Below are 13,902 nucleotides of genomic sequence, written 5' to 3' on the forward strand. Positions count from 1 at the left end.
ACAGCACAGGGCTTGACCCCGGACCTCTGGAGAAGGACACAGGAGGCCGGCATCCTGGAGTCTTCCCAGTGCCCCTCCCCCACCTGGTCCCCTGTGGCCCTTCCATGGGGCCCATCGGTGATAGCAGGTTGTCCTGCCGACTGGCCGCAGATGGGAGCGTCTGGATTTGCTGAGGTGGTTCAGGCAGGCAGGCCGGCCGAGCGGGGGCAGGTGTGACTCCTAGGTGTCGTCTTTGATCCTCTAGTTTGGCACGTGGAATGTCTCAGTTACGGGGCTTTAAAAGATCAGAGTGGTAGGTGGCTCTTGCTTTTCTTTATAAAATAGAAACCCAGGAAGTAAAGCATCTGTCAGAAACTAGCTTCTGTGGCTCGAAAGAGAAGGTGGTTCCCTGGCAACACAAGATCGTGGTAAAGGTGCAGCAGATGTATGTAGTGTGATGCCAGCAAGCAAAGATCAGTGTAGGCATAACTGCACGCAGAGCAAAGCAGAAAGGGAATACTCCAGAATGGTAACCGTGGTGCGGGTGATTTGGCTTTTTCTCTAATTTTTTTTTTTTTTGGTGTGCATTTCCCAGAGCTTCCACAGTGAGCAGATAAATTGCTTTTATACTTGGGGAAAGTTATTATAAAAAGGAACATCTATGGAGATGAACATCCTTAGAAAGTGCTTTTTATCTTAGCATCTCAGTCACAAAGCACGCACATTTACTCTCAGGGTCCCTGGGGATAGTAGAGAGGGAAGAAAGCAGCAGCACTGGGCAAAACCCTCTTTAGAAAGTGAAACTGAGTGTGAGGGGAAGGGCCTCCCCGAGATTCCGGGACTGAAAGGGGAACAGGAGTCAGTCAGTGTCTGCACAGGAGTCCCGGCTGCTCCGTCCCCAGGGAGGACTCCTTTCTAAGTGAATCCTTTCCCCGATCTGTCCCTGTGACTTCGTCGCATGCATTCTGACCGTGGGTGAGCCACAGCGCCCCACTAACCCCCCCCCCCCCCCCCCGCCTCACCTGCCTTCCCCAGACTTCTGGCTAATGAAGACCTCCCTCCGTTCTGGGCTTCCAAGTCCACCTCAGGCAGAAGTCTTCGCGTTGTTTCCTCCATTCTTCAGTTATTTTGTTTTCCTTGCCTTTGGTGGTCTGCCAGGTATCTGTTGATTAGGCTGTCTCTCTTATCTGTGAGCCCCCCCCCATGGCAGGGCGACAGTGGCCTTTATGCACAAGGAGTGTAAATGAACAAAGGAATGACCCTGAGGTCTCTGCTCCCGGCCGGCCTGCTTACCCTCACTCTGCTCTTCAGCCCGGGGGAGGGGGGCTGCTGACCCGTTTGCAGCAAGGCTGCCTTCAGCAGAGCTCTCTGGAAGGTGTGGCTTCGCACTACTCCTCACCTACTCGCCCTCCAGCTTCTGCTGGCAGCTGGCCGGTGAAGAGAGTGTGGTGGCAGCCAGAGAACCCAGGGACCTGCATTGACCATATGCTCGTTGTTCTAAATAAATTCCTGATCTTCGAGGAAAAGCTCTCAGTTTTGCATCACAGAATATGTTGGCTGCAGGGTTTTGATGTGTGGCCTTTATTATGTTGACATATGTTCCCTCTAAACCCACTTTGTTGAGAGAATTTTTGTTTTTCCCTTTTTGGGGGGGGGTGGAGACCAGGGATGGGGGAGGGGAAGAGGGAGAGAGAGAATCTTAGGTAGAGAGAATCTTAGGGAGAGAATCTCCACGCTAGGTGTGGGGACAGATGCAGGGCTCCATCTCACAACCCTGAGATCATGACCTGAGCGGAAATCAAGAGTCAGACCCTTAACCGATTGAGCCACCCAGACACCCATGTTTTTCTTTTTTCTTTTTTTTTCCTTAAAGATTTTACTTATTATTTGAGAGAGACATAGTGAGAGACAGCACAAGGAGGGGCACAAGCAGGGGGAGCAGCAGGCAGAGGGAGAAGCAGGCTCCCCGCTGAGCATGGAGCCCCATGCGGGTCTCGATTCCAGGACCCTGGGATCACGACCTGAGCAGAAGGCAGACCCTTAACTGACTGAGCCAGCCGGACACCCATGTTTTTCTTTTCTAATATATGCAAATAAGTCTATAAATTTCTGTGACTTCTTTAATTGTATCCCACAAATGTTGATATGTTGCATTTTCATTATCATACAGTTCAAAATATTTTTTCTTTTTTTTTTTTTTTTTAAGATTTTATTTATTTATTTGACAGAGATAGAGACAGCCAGCGAGAGAGGGAACACAAGCAGGGGGAGTGGGAGAGGAAGAAGCAGGCTCATAGTGGAGGAGCCTGATGTGGGGCTCGATCCCAGAACGCTGGGATCATGCCCTGAGCCGAAGGCAGACGCTTAACCGCTGTGCCGCCCAGGCGCCCCCAAAATATTTTCTAATTTCTATTTCTTCTTTGACCAGTTGTTTGGGGATTTTCTAGGTATCTTCTTATTTTTGATTTCTAGCTTGATTCCACTATGGTCAGAGAATATATTCTGAATGATTTCAGTCCTTTAAGATGTGTTAAAAACTTGCCGGGCGCCTGGTTGGCTTAGTCGGTTAAGCATCTGCCTTCTACTCAGGTCATGATCTCAGGGTCCTAAGATGGAGCCCTTGGTGTTGGGCTTCCTGCTCAGCAGGGAGTCTGTTTCTCCCTCTCCCTCTGCCCCTACCCCCGCTCATGCTAGCTGTCTCTCAAATAAATGAATAAAATCTTTAAAAAAAAATGTGTTAAGAACTTGCTTTATGTCAATTTTGACTAATACTACACGTGCACTTAAAATGCTGGGCATTCTGTTGCTGTTGGTGTATGTTCTACAGAGGTCAGTCAGGAGACTTGTTATTCTGTTCAGATTCCCCATATTCTTACTGTTTGCTAATTTTTTGTTCTTTTTGTTCTCTCAGTTACTCTGAGGCATGTATTAAAGTCCCCCCTTGTGATTGTGGATTTGTCTAGTTCTCTTATGATTGTCAATTTTTGCTTTATTACTTTGAAAATGTTACTAGGTGCATACAAATTAAAATATTTGTATCATCCTTTAGAATTGATCATTTTATCATTCTGAAATGTTTTTCTATCTCTAGTAACATTTCTTCCCTTAAATTCTTTATATTTAATACAGCTATGCCAGCTCTTTTTTGGTGAGGGTATACCTCGTATTTCTCTTCCTATTTGGGGAAATCAATGAATCAATTAATTAAACCCCATCATTTAAGATGTGTCTCTTTAGGCGGCATGTAGTTTTTTTCTATCAAGTCTGCCAAACTAGGGGCACCTGGGTGGCTCAGTCGTTAAGCGTCTGTCTTCGGCTCAGGGCGTGATCCCAGAGTTCTCGGATCGGGCCCCACATCAGGCTCCTCTGCTGGAAGCCTGCTTCTTCCTCTCCCACTCCCCCTGCATGTGTTCCCTCTCTTGCTGGCTATCTGTCAAATAAATAAAATCTTAAAAAAAAAAAAGTCTGCCAAACTAAGTTTTGTAATTGGTGTATTTAGGGCATTTACATGTAATGGGATTATTAATACATTTGGATTTGTATCTGTTGTCTGGTTTCTGTTCGTCTTGGCTGGTTTTTTGTTTTTTTTTTACCTTTTTATCTCTCTGTCTTCTTTTAGAATTAAGTGTATTTATTATTCCATTTCCTCCTTCTATTGTCTTGTATGTATTTTACTATTTTTTTTTAGTGGTTATCTTATAATAATTTGATCTTTGAATTATTACTGTCTAAAACGAAGTAATACTGGGGCAACCAGCTGGCTCAGTCACCGGAGCATATGACTCTTAATCTTGGGGTCGTGGGTTCAAGTCCCACGTTGGGGATAGAGCTTACTTAAAAAAACAAAACAAAGTCATACTTTTGCCTAGTATCAGAAAGTGCTTTGCCTTAGAACACTTTAAGTCCATTTATTCCCCTCCACGTTTTGTGATATTACTATTACACATGCTAATTCTGTGTATATTTTAGACTCCACAAGATATTAGTATTATTTTGTTCAGTCAATACACATTTCTATTTACTCACATTAAACTTTGTTTCTCTCCTTTTGTTTTTGTCTTAGGATGATTTTTCTTCTACCTGCAAACCCCTCTCTATATACATACACACATATATGTGACCTATATATAGCACTTCAGTCAAGATAAAGGGTATTTCCATCTCCCAGAAATTTCCCTTGTTTCTCTATGCAGTCAGTTTCTCCTGTCTTCCGACCCCTCTACCCTAGGAAACCACTGCTCTGATTTCAGGGTCAGATTTCTAGACTTATATTAATGGAATCACATATCATGTACTCTTTGGAGTCTGGTTTCTCTTATGCAGCATAATATCTGTGATATTCATGGAGCATTTCATTCATATTACTGAATAGTGCTCTACTGTATGAATGTACCCCAATTTTTTGATCTACAGTTAGTCCATGAATAAATGGACTTAAAGTGTTCTAAGGCAAAGCACTTTCTGATACTAGGCAAAAGTATGACTTTGTTTTGTTTTTTTAAGTAAGCTCTATCCCCAACGTGGGACTTGAACCCACAACCCCGAGATTAAGAGTGATATGCTCCGGTGACTGTGATCTACAATTTTTTGATCACCTACAGTTGGCCTCTGTGGAAGTCCCAAGCTACTGTATCACAGCTAGAACTAGAAGAAACTTGTTTAAGAAAAACCAAACACAAAATTGTCAGAACCTCTGAATCTTTTCAGGAGGCAGGTTTCTAGGATGGGAAGTTACTAAATTGAACTTTTCACAGGCTCTTGATACATACTCTGAAATGAGTTCCCAGATGGTCTCCACCAGGATACATCCCTGCCCACAGTGTACGGAAGTCCCTGTCTCACTGTACTATCAATAGCATTTTTGACAAAAATGCTTTGACAAAAAATCGTTCTTATTTTTAGTCTTTTCCAGCGTGCAAAGCTTGAATTTATCTAGTCATTGAAAGGAATTGTACGCTGACTATAAACCAGTGGGTCCCATACTTATTTCCTTTCTGAGTTCACAGAACTGTCCGTGATCTCTCCTCTTTACCTGCCTCACTGACTTTCTGAGAAACCAATCTGAAGAGCCAGTTCAGAGTCCTTCCTGGCATCAGTCTTTTATTTATTTATTTATGTATTTATTTATTTTCTCTGTGCAGTTTTTTATTTTATTTTTATTTTTTATTTTAATGTATTTTTATTATATGTTAGTCACCGTACAGTACATCCCTGGTTTCTGATGTAGAGCTCGATGCTTCATTACTTGCGTACAACACCCAGTGCACCATGCAATACGTGCCCTCCTTACTACCCATCACCAGTCTATCCCATTCCCCCACCCCTCTCCCATCTGAGGCCCTCAGTTTGTTTCTCAGAGTCCATAGTCTCTCATGCTTCATTCCCCTTCTGATTACCCCCCCTTTCTTTATCCCTTTCTTCTCCTACCGATCTTCCTAGTTCTTATGTTCCATAGATGAGAGAAATCATATGATAGTTGTCTTTCTCTGCTTGACTTATTTCACTTAGCATTATCTCCTCCAGTGCCGTCCATGTTGTAGCAAATGTTGAGAATTTGTTCTTTTTGATGGCTGAGTAATATTCCATTGTATATATGGACCACAACTTCTTAATCCAGTCATCTGTTGAAGGGCATCTCGGTTCCTTCCACGCTTTGGCTACTGTAGACAATGCTGCTATGAACATTGGGGTGCACATGGCTCTTCTCTTCACTACGTCTCTATCTTTGGGGTAAACACCCAGTAGTGCAATGGCTGGGTCATAGGGTGGCTCAATTTTTAACTTTTTAAGGGACCTCCACACTGTTTTCCAGAGTGGCTGTACCAACCTGCATTCCCACCAACAATGTAGGAGGGATCTCCTTTCTCCACATCCTCTCCAACAATTGTGGTTTCTTGCCTTGTCTATTTTTGCCATTCTAACTGGCATAAGGTGGTATCTCAGTGTGGTTTTGATTTGAATTTCCCTGATGGCTAATGATTTTGAACATTTTTTCATGTGTCTGTTAGCCATTTGTATGTCTTCATTGGAGAAGTGTCTGTTCATATCTTCTGCCTAATTTTTGATTTGTTTATTTGTTTCTCGTGTGTTGAGTTTGAGAAGTTCTTTGTAGATCTTGGATACCAGTCTTTTATCTGTAGTATCATTTGCAAATATATTCTCCCATTCCCTGGGCTGCCTCTTAGTTTTTTTTTTGACTATTCCTTGGCTGTGCAGAAGCTTTTTATCTTGAAGTCCCACAAGTTCATTTTATCTTTTGTTTCTCTTGCTTTTGGAGATGTGTCATGAAAAAGATTGCTTTGGCTGATGCCGTATAGGTTGCTGCCTATGTTCTCCTCTAGGATTTTGATGGATTCCTATCTCACAGTGAGCTCTTTCATCCATTTGGAGTTTATCTTTGTGTATGGTGTGAGAGAGTGGTCAAGTTTCATTCTTTTGCATGTAGCTGCCCAATTTTCCCAGCACCACTTATTGAAGAGACCATCTTTATTCCACTGGATGTTTTTTCCTGCTTTGTCAAAGATTAGTTGCCCAAAGAGCTGAGGGTCCATTTCTGGGTTCTCTATTCTGTTCCATTGGTCTATGTGCCTGTTTTTGTGCCAGTACCATGCTGTCTTTGTGATCACAGCTCGAAATCCGGCATTGTGATGCCCCCAGCTTTGTTTTTCCTTTTCAACAGTTCCTTGGCGATTCGGGGCCTTTTCTGGTTCCATACAAATTTAAGGACTGTTTGTTCCAATTCTTTGAAAAATGTCATCGGTATTTTGATCGGGATAGCATTGAAAGTGTAGATTGCTCTGGGTAGCATGGACATTTTAACTATGTTAATTCTTCTGATCCATGAGCATGGAATATTTTTCCATCTTTTTGTGTCTTCCTCAATGTCTTTCAAGAGTGATTTATAGTTTCTAGAATATAGGTCCTTTACGTCTCTGGTTAAGTTAATTCCAAGGTAACGTATGGTTTTTGGTGCTATTGTAAATGGGATGGATTCCCTAATTTCTCTTTCTTCAGTCTCATTATTCGTGTATAGAAATGCAACTGATTTCTGAGCATTGATTTTGTATCCCGCCACATTACTGAATTGCTCTATAACTTCTAATAGTTTGGGTGTGGATTCTTTTGGGTTTTCCATATAGAGTATCATGTCATCTGCGAAGAGAGACATTTTGACTTCTTCTTTGCCGATTTGGATACCTTTTTGTTGTCTGATTGCTGTTGCAAGGACTTCTAGTACTATGTTGAATAATAGTGGCGAGAGTGGGCATTCTTGTCGTGTTCCTGATCTTAAGGGAAAGGCTTCCAGCTTTTCCCCATTGAGAATAATATTTGCTGTAGGCTTTTCATAGATGGCTTTTATGAGATTGAGAAATGTACCCTCTACTCCTACACTCTGAAGGGTTTTAATCAGGAAAGGATGCTGTATTTTGTCAAATGCTTTTTCGGCATCGATTGAGAGGATCATATGGTTCCTGAGTCTTTTCTTGTTGATATGATGTATCACGCTGATTGATTTGTGAATATTGAACCACGCTTGCATCCCAGGTATGAATCCCACTTGATCGTGATGGATAATCCTTTTAATGTACTGTTGGATTCTATTAGCCAGGATCTTGTTGAGGATTTTTGTGTCCATATTCATTAGGGAAATCGGTCTGTAATTCTCCTTTTTGATGGGGTCTTTGCCTGGTTTGGGGATCAAGGTAATATTGGCCTCATAGAATGAGTTTGGTAGCTTTCCTTCTGTTTCTATTTTTTGAAATAGCTTTAGGAGAATAGGTACTATTTCTTCTTTGAATGTTTGGTAGAATTTCCCAGGAAAACTGTCCGGGCCTGAAGTTTTGTTTTTTGGAAGGTTGTTTATCACTGACTCAATCTCTTCATAATTAATTGGCCTGTTTAAAAAATCAATTTCTTCCTGTTTCAGTCTTGGTAGTTTATAGGTTTCCAGGAAGGCCTCCATCTCTTCCAGATTGCTTAATTTATTGGCATATAGCTGTTGATAAAAGTTTCTAATAATCCTTCCTATTTCATTGGTGTTGGTCGTGACCTCTCCTTTTTCATTCATAATTTTATTAATTTGGGTCCTTTATTCTTTTGGATAAGTCTTGCCAGCGGTTTGTCAATTTTATTAATTCTCTCAAAGAACCAGCTTCTAGTCCTGTTGATCTGCTCTACTGTACTTCTGGTTTTTAATTCATTGATTTCTGCTCTAATCTTGGTCAACTGCTTCCTCGTGCGTGGATTAGGCCTGTCCCTCTGTTGCTGTTCCAGCTTCTTGAGGTGAGAATATAAAAACTGCATTTTAGATTTTTCTATTCTTTTGAGTGAGGCTTGGATGGCTATGTATTTCCCCCTTAGGATTGCCTTTGCAGTATCCCATAGATTTTGGACCATTGTGTTTTCATTCTCGTTGGCCTCCATAAATTGTTTAAATTGATTTTTGATTTCCTGGTTTATTTAGTCATTCCTGAGCAGGATGGTTCTTAGTCTCCAGTGTTTGAGTTTCTTCCAAATTTTTCCTTGTGGTTGAGTTCCAATTTCAGAGCGTTGTGGTCTGAGAATATGCAGGGGATAATTTCAGTCTTTTGGTATCGGTTGAGACCTGTTTTGTGTCCCAGAACATCGTCTATTCTTGAGAATGTTCCATGGGCATTAGAATAGAATGAGTATTCTTTGGTTCTGGGGTGTAGTGTTCTATATATATCTATGAGGTCCAACTCGTTGAGTATGGCATTCAAAGCTCTTGTTTCTATGTTGGTTTTCTGCTCCGGTGCTCTGTCTATTGCTGATAGTGGAGTGTTGAGGTCCCCTACTATTAATGTATTTTTATCTACATGTCTCTTTATTCTGGTTAAGAGTTGGCTTGTGTATCTTGCTGCTCCCCTGTTGGGGGCATATATATTTATAATTGTCATAGCCACTTGTTGGATACATCCTTTAAGAATAATATAGTGCCCTTCTGTGTCTCTAACTGTAGTCTTTAGTTTAAAATCCAATCTGTCTGATGTGAGAATTGCTACCCCAGCTTTCTTTTGGGGTCCATTGGCGTGAAAAATGGTATTCCATCCCTTTACTTTCAGTCTGAATGTATCTTTAGGTTCAAAATGAGTCTCTTGTAGACAGCAAATGGATGGGTCATGTCTTTTTATCCAGTCTGCAACCCTGTGGCGTTTTATGGGAGAATTTAGGCCATTTACATTGAGACTGATTACTGAGAGATATGATTTTAATGATGCCATGTTGCCAGTAAAGTCTTTGTTTCTATAGATTGTGACTTTCTGTTCTGTATCACTCTTGGGGCCTTTTTACTTTTATAGAACCCCCCTTAATATCTCCTGTAGGGCTGGTTTTGTGGTTACGAAATTGGTCAATGACTGGCGATTCTGGAAGGTCTTTATTTCTCCATCCATTTTGAATGACAGCCTTGCTGGATAGAGGATCCTTGGCTGCATGTTTTTCTCTGAAAGAGCTTTAAAAATGCCCCCCCAACCCTTTCTGTCATTCCAGGTCTGTGTAGACAGGTCTGACGTAATTCTGATACCTTTGCCTTGGTACGTGAGAAATTTCTTTGCCCTGGCCGCTTTCAATACTGTATCCTTGGATCTAATATTTGCGAATTGCACTATGACGTGACGTGGCGTAGGTTTGTCATGGTTGAGCTTGGGAGGGGTCCTCTCTGCCTCTTGAACACGAATGTTTGTTTCCCTCACTAGATTAGGGAAGTTTTCAGCTACAATTTGTTCAAATATCTCTTCTAGACCTCTGTTTTTCTCCACCCCCTCGGGGATGCCAATGATTCTGATATTGGAACGTTTCATTGAGTCAGTAATCTCCCGTAACCTACATTCCTGTGCATGTATTTTTTTGAGTCCAGATTCTATTTTAGTTTTTTCTTCTACTAACCCATCCTCCAATTTGCTGATTCGTTCTTCTGCCTCATTCACCCTGGCCATCAGAGCCTCTAGTTTTGACTGCATTTGGCTCATAGAATTTTTAATTTCTGCCAGATTCGCTCTCATTTCTGCCCTTAGAGATTCTATATTCTCATTGACATTTTTGTTATTTTTTTTAAGTTTACACATCACCTTGACCATTGTTACTCTGAATTCCATTTCTGATAATTTGGTTATATCCATATCCATTAGTTCTGTGGCAGAGGCCACAGACTCATTGTCTTTTCTTTGCTGGCGGGGGGGACTTCTTCTCGTCATTCTGATGAGGAGAGGTTGCGGGGGTGTCCAGAGCCCAAATTATTGACCGGGACCCAGGCCGTGCGCCCTTGTTTTATAGGGATCTTAGGGATGTGGGCTTCTTGATTTTTCCACCTGCCTTCTGGAGGAGGGGCCTGTCACACCGATACTCAGGCAACCCTGTTTGGGTAGAGTCTCTGTGTCCCCTGTGAGGGGGGATGGGGATGGGCACACTGTGAGCCGGTGTTTCCAGGCTTTTGTTCTCTGGCAGCTTTCCCTGGTGGTTTGCTGTGCCTCTTCTGAGAGTCAGAGCTGCAGTGGCCGAATCTCAGCCTCTATCTCAGAACAGAGGGATCGCGGACCATTCTCCACTGATGTTCTGGCCACTTTCACTCTGCTTCTGTTGGTGCTGCTCAACCCTGCAGCGTCCCGGGATGTGCGCCCCACACCCGGTGTCCCTGCCCTCACTTCCAGGGCCAGCGCGTCTCTGTCCTTTGTGTTTCTAACACCGCCAGCTGCCAGCCACCCTGCACGCTCTGGAGCTCCCGGTCTCAGTCTGGTTCCAGTGAGCGCACCAGAGCTCCGGTTTTCAGTCTGGTGGCGCGCGCACCCGGCTCACGGTCTCAGTCTGCTGTTTTGCGGGTGCCGTCCGCGAGCCCCGCCCGCTCTCCTGTGCAGGTGGCTACTGCTTCCCGGCGCCCGAGCGCGGAGTCTCCCTCCCCCTTCCGTTTATCTTCCGATATCTGTGCGCGGTTTCACGGCTCCCCGCTTCGTACCTCAATACTCAGCACTGGAGATGTTCATTTGTAGAGATCCAGATGTATCTTCCTGCGTCTCAGGCTGGTTCCATGGATGTTCAGGCTGGTCTGGTACTTATCCAGCTCGACTCGGGGGACCGGCTGAAAAAGGGTTCCCCTACTCCTCCGCCATCTTAACTCCCTCCTGGCATCAGTCTTTTAGATGGCAGGGGGGATGGGGCAGGAGCTCCGATGTCTTCCTACCCCGGCTTCCAGTGGGGCTCTAAAGCTACACTGTCCCGTGCAGTAGCCACTGGCCACGGGTGGCTGTTGAGCCCTTGATGTGTGGCTGGTCCATGTTGGGAGGGGCTGTGAGTGTAAAATGCACACTGATTTCAGAGCCCTCATACGAGAGAAATGAATGGAAGATGTTTCATTCTATATTGATTACGTATTGAAATAAGGTAGTTAGTATATTGGGTTAAACGGAACATTAGGAAAATTAATTTCATTTCTTTTTACTTTTAACGTGGCTACTAGAAAATCTTAGATTACACACATGGCTTGCATTTTATTTCTATTCAACAATCTACAGTGTTCTATAGCCTTACAGAGTTTCTCTCTCCTGTCTCTACTTCATTTTCCCTTTGAATGCCTGCCCTCTCGCTTTGTTTTCTTCAGAGAAGCTTCCCTTAGCCTTTCTCGGAGGCTCTGCAGACTTTATATTTAGTTCAGAAGATCAGATTGCAAGATGGGACCTAGGCACAGATCTCTATAAGGAGCCTAAGGCAGTGGATTGACCCTGGGGTTCTGTTACCTGGGAACTAAACCTCTCTGAGGGCAGATCAGAAAGCCGGGAAAAAAGAGGACGCATTGGGGGTACCATCTAACCCCTCAGTTCCCAAGGGGCTCCCTGCCCACCAATAGGCTCTACCCCCACTTGCCTTTGTCTCAAGAGATGGCTTTAGGTGGTAGACCAGCCCTCCCCTGATCTTTTCTCCTTCATTTCTCTGCTTCATCTTCCTCTTTTATTCTGCGATTGGTCTTGTTTTCTGGCCATCTCCATTGGCATAATGGATATTTTTGGTTGTTCCCTGGCCTTTCCTCACCGGGATCTCCACCTTCAGTCCTCTCTGCTCTACACCACTGCCCAGGGGGGGAACCCCAGCCATCGGAGCAGATTCAGCTCACCAAACCTGATTCCGGCCCAACCTTGGTCTTCTGTTTGCCTGGATGTGACAACTTGACCGTCTTCACTAGCCAGACCCACCTTTTACCAGGTGAAGACCATAATGGATCCCCTATCAGGGCCGGGAGATCCCTGGCTCTGTTTGGTAGTAACCAGATGCCCATGAAGTGAATTTCTCTGCGGTGCCCCAGGTTATAGATTTGGTCTACCCTTGAATTCTGTTTCCCAGGGCAGGTTCAGCTTTCTGTTTCCTCTTGCACCATCTACGCCTTAAGTTCTCGCTGAATTGCGCTAATTCCGCAAATCTGATTAAATCTCAAACCAGGGCTTCGAAAATGAGAGAACCACAGCCTCCTTGCCAGCTGGCTGACACGTGATTTGTTGCTTGGCTTAGGTGGCCGTAAATCAGGAGACTGAAGTTTCTGCCTCGGATAGCAAGAGGGGGAGACGTCTGTGGGGTCAGTGCGGGCAGGCTGAGGGGAGAAATCACTGGTTTTGTGGGACTCCCAGGCTTGGAAGAGACAAGAGCTGTGAGTAAAACAGGACGGACGTGGATTAGGTTCGAACAGATGAAATGTAACACCCATTCCGGGCCTTCTTCTGGCACAGCAGCCGTGTCTGCAAAACACTGACCCATGAAGTAGACAGGCCCTTCCCCTCCAGTTCTTGCAGATGAAGGATCAGCGTAAAGAAGGTTGCAGTTTTGTGCTACTCTGTCTTTAACACCCTCAAATGCTTCTGCGAGGACACGGGCCTCAGACCTCGGACCTTTCCAGGCAGCACTGTTGAGGTGCAATACAATAGCCTGGGTTTATTTCCAGCGAATTTATTTTTGCGTTACTTTTTTATTTCTGGGAGATGATAGTTTTCATTTATAATGCTGATCTAAGGTTTCCTTTAAAATTAACCTGAGTTTTAAAATAGTCAATTTTCGGGGATTAGGGTGTGCACGTGCCGTGACGAGCACGGGTATCATACGGAAGTGTCGAATCACGGTAGTGTCCACGTGAAACATCACACTGTGTGTTAACTATACTGGAACTGCAACGAATGAAAAACAAAAAAATAAAACAGTCCCTCTAAAGCACTAAGTTAAGCAAATAAAGTATAGGTAGGACTCAATTATGGCCAAAAAAGATATACTTCTAAGTGAATATGTCGCCCAAATGACATTTAGAAAACATTGTCCTGAAGGAAGAAGGTACAGAGAGGACTCCAACGTCCTAGAGTTTTGGATTTAAACTATCCCGTCATCAATTTCATTTGTTCATTCACCATTCATTACGATAGTATTTTTAAAGAAACTTGTCTTTTTTTTTTTTTTTTGCAAATTCCAGAAAGAAATTGGAGATTGAAGATTTCCCAAGAGACAGTTGTTTTAAAATATTTTGATTCACTTCAAAGAATAATACTGGAAACTTAAAAAGGTATCATTAACCCCTAATTTTAATTTGATATTATCCACTGGTATCCCTTCAGAGAACAGTTTTCTTAAGTTGTGGTTCCTAAAATAGATCAGAAAGGAACTTTCAGGGATGGAAATGACTGGTTAGTTACTACTGTATTAGACATATGCTTGCCTCTTGGATGTTAACTCAGCCTTTTCCACTGTGGTCAGTTGTATGTCCCGCTTCACTCCACACATGGCCATTTTTCCTCCTTCATTCCCCAGGGTGCTTGGTAAAAGGCAAACTTTGCTGGAGGTGTGAGGATAGCTGGAGCAGGGGTGCGGGAAGGCCACGGCACAACCCGGAATGGGCAACAGTGATGGAAACGTCCCTGTTCCCAGGTTCCTGGGCTCTGG

The 13,902-nt window shown here is 43.6% G+C and overlaps 1 protein-coding gene across 10 annotated transcripts in view; it reads left to right on the forward strand.

Annotated features, from left to right (window-relative positions):
* Positions 1-13,902, forward strand: part of NOD1 (nucleotide binding oligomerization domain containing 1) — an 83,094-nt gene that overhangs the window by 29,086 nt on the left and 40,106 nt on the right. For 8 of the 10 annotated variants that reach the window (XR_015723910.1, XM_087860946.1, XM_045792931.2 and 5 more), the window contains one exon: positions 13,436-13,525. The exons of the other annotated variants lie outside the window; for them this stretch is intronic. The gene's annotated coding sequence lies outside the window, so the exon portion shown is untranslated. The remainder of the gene's footprint in view (positions 1-13,435; positions 13,526-13,902) is intronic. 10 annotated transcript variants of the gene reach the window in all.

This window comes from Ursus americanus, chromosome 3 (genome assembly GCF_024610735.1).
Source record: "Ursus americanus isolate L20-20 chromosome 3, mUrsAme1.1.p, whole genome shotgun sequence".
NCBI classification, from domain to species: Eukaryota; Metazoa; Chordata; class Mammalia; order Carnivora; family Ursidae; genus Ursus; species Ursus americanus.